This window comes from Nerophis ophidion, linkage group LG10 (genome assembly GCF_033978795.1).
Source record: "Nerophis ophidion isolate RoL-2023_Sa linkage group LG10, RoL_Noph_v1.0, whole genome shotgun sequence".
Taxonomy (NCBI): domain Eukaryota; kingdom Metazoa; phylum Chordata; class Actinopteri; order Syngnathiformes; family Syngnathidae; genus Nerophis; species Nerophis ophidion.
In genome coordinates, this window is record NC_084620.1 from 29640877 (window position 1) to 29643849 (window position 2973).

Genomic DNA, 2973 nt, shown 5'->3' on the forward strand with positions numbered 1-2973 from the left:
CGCACAATGTAAACGATTCGATTTGTATTCGAATCGATTTTTTCCCACATCCCTATTATGTTTTCCTCGACTGACGCACTAACATCATGTGGTTTATTTTGTACATATGTAGCATTATCTACAAAGAATTACTTGTGCAACATCCAGTGGACACATTTAGAACAGCTGTCCCTTTCATTAAAAAAATTCAGGTTGATTTTTCGACTTAGCAAACTCATCTCGCGGCCCTCGGCCGTACGTTTGACACCCCTGGTTTAGGTGTTGAAAAAGAAGGGTCCCACTTCTGGTATATAATTAGCTAGTAATCTTTAAGTAACCCCCCCACCCCACCCCACTCCTAAAAAGAAAAAACATGTGACAGTGTGTTAAAAGCAACACATCGGGGCGAGCAGCTGTTAATATTATCAACACCAATTCCCAGCATCACACCTGTAAGGTGGCAGAGGAAGCGCTGAAAAAGGAGAAGTCGGCGGCAGGCGGGGTGCAGGAGACTTCTCTAAACATTTTACTATCATTATTGTTGTCATAATCACTGTTATATAAAGCAGGCAAGCCAGTACATTTGCGGAGATAGAATGTTTGAAGCTGTCGACATGGCAACAGTGGTAAAACTCCAACAACAGTAAAAGCAACAACACCAAACCCAAGAATTTTACGATGAAATGCGTTGTGACACAGCTGGCCTTTTGAGTCTGGATTCTGGCTTGTCTCTGCGGTTACCATGGCAACAAGGACAGACGTCTCTTTCCAGAACATGGCCTTTTACAGTACCACTATTTATTTTTCATGTGGACACCAGATTTTGTGAATGAAATAAAAAGCACATAACAAGTTAGTGTATGGGCAGACAATTGTTGAACTCACAGGTGTCAAACTCGAGGCCCAGAGGGCCAGATCGGGCCCACCACATGGTTTTAAGTGCCCTGCAAAAGCCTGGGACTAATTTGTGTCCTTTCTGACTAAATGCATTCAACTTTCTATTTTGACAGAAGAATATGTTCTGCCAGAAATGTAATTCATTTTAAACTTGTTCTAATATTACTTCCGAAACATTTCACTTTTGTTAAAATCAAAATAAGTACAGTACTTAAATATTGGCTAGGTTCATGATTTTAAAGAAAGTTATCCATCAAATTGTGCACTGTAAAACATTTTTTATGGTAAATAAAAATGGTAGGTCAGTCGCAAAATTTTTACTTTAACTAAAAACAAAACAGTGGTACGTTTTTTCCATTTACAGTAATACGCCGTTAAGAACAACAACTCATAGTACAGTGCTACGGTTTTCCATATATATACTGTAACAAGAAACATTGCAAATTTAACGGTAAAATGTTGACAACGGAGCTGTTAGTTTTTTTTTGCTGTAAAATCTACAGATCTTTTTAGTGGACCTAAAAAACTCAGTGGACTTGTGGTTAGAGTGTCCGCCCTGAGGTCGTGAGTTCAAACTCCGGCCGAGTCATACCAAAGACAATAAAAATGGGATTCATTACCTCCCTGCTTGGCACTCAGCATCAAGGGTTGGAATTGGGCTTAAATCACAAAAATGATTCCTGGGCGTGGCCACTGCTGCTGCTCACTGCTCCCCTCACCTACCAGGAGGTGATCAGGGGTGATGGGTCAAATGCATAGGATAATTTCACCCCTCCTAGTTTGTGTGTGGCAATCATTGGTACTTTAATCTTTTAATTTTTAAAATTATAGGGACAAGAGGTAGAAAATGGATGGAATCATTTTTTTTTTTCTTTGTTATGAAAAAGGGACATTTTTGTCATGAAAAAGGGAGGTTTTTGTGGTTGGTGCACTAATTGTAAGTGTATATTGTGTTTTTTATGTTGATTTAATAAAAATAAAAAAATCAAATAAAATATATATCTTTTTAAATAAAAATGAATAAAAAATTATTCTGCGGCCCGGTAGTTGGGGACCACTGATATAAACAACTTGAACACTCTTACTAAAATGTGCCACACTCTGTAAACCCACACCAAACACATTTCTGGAGAACATCGCTCTGTAACACATTATAAACGCAACATAAAAATTACCCAAAATGCCATGCATCCATGACTCTTGGCTATATTATACACGCACCCCCAACCCCGCCCACCTCAACCGACGCACGGAGAGGGGGGCGGGGTTTGGTGCTTGCGGGGTGTATAATATAGCCAAGAGTCATGGATGCATGGCATTCTGGGTAAGTGTTATGTTGCATTTATAATGTGTTACAGAGCCGATGTTCTCCCGAAATGTGTTTGTCATTCTTGTTTGGTGTGGGTTCACAGAGTGTGGCGCATATTAGTAATAGTGTTAAAGTTGTTTTATATCACAACCATCAGTGTGATCTGTACGGCTGTGGAACAAGACCCCTGGTTTACACATAGTAAAAGCATAAAAAAAAACTCCTTCACCATTTTGAAAAAGATGACAGGGGAAGTGTCACTTGTGATGTCACAAATTTGACCCGGCGGTAAAAGTAAGCATGCGCTAATAAATTTGGGGAGCGAGTTTGACCCGGCAGTAATTCTAAGCAGGTGCATATTACATGCCTGGCGGCAGTTCAAGGAAATACGGTACTTTGAATCCCCAAAGAAAAGCGCTAAATAAATATAATTCACTTCACTTCACTCAATTAAAACGAGTTTGACACCCGTGGTCTAACATAACATGTCAATCTCGAAACAGGTCAGAGGTGAACACAGTGAGGTGGCCCTACATTGTTTTATTTAATTTTTTTTATTGCATTTTTCAAACCGGAAAACGTTATGCATTAAAACAAACATATGCAGCATTAAATAGATACAAATGTCAGTTTTTAAAAAAGACACATTTCCAATGCAATTGTATCGATGAAAATTATTATGACTGATGATAATTTGCACTTAAAAATATATTAGTATACCCAAGAAAAACAACAAACGTGACAACAGCATTAATAACAGAACAAGTACACACCTCTCGACTCATATG

At 38.7% G+C, this 2973-nt stretch overlaps 1 protein-coding gene across 1 annotated transcript in view; it reads right to left on the reverse strand.

Moving 5' to 3' along the window:
* The window catches only part of LOC133560628 (FH2 domain-containing protein 1-like), a 35216-nt gene that overhangs the window by 31497 nt on the left and 746 nt on the right, over positions 1-2973 (reverse strand). The gene's annotated exons all lie outside the window — the stretch shown is intronic.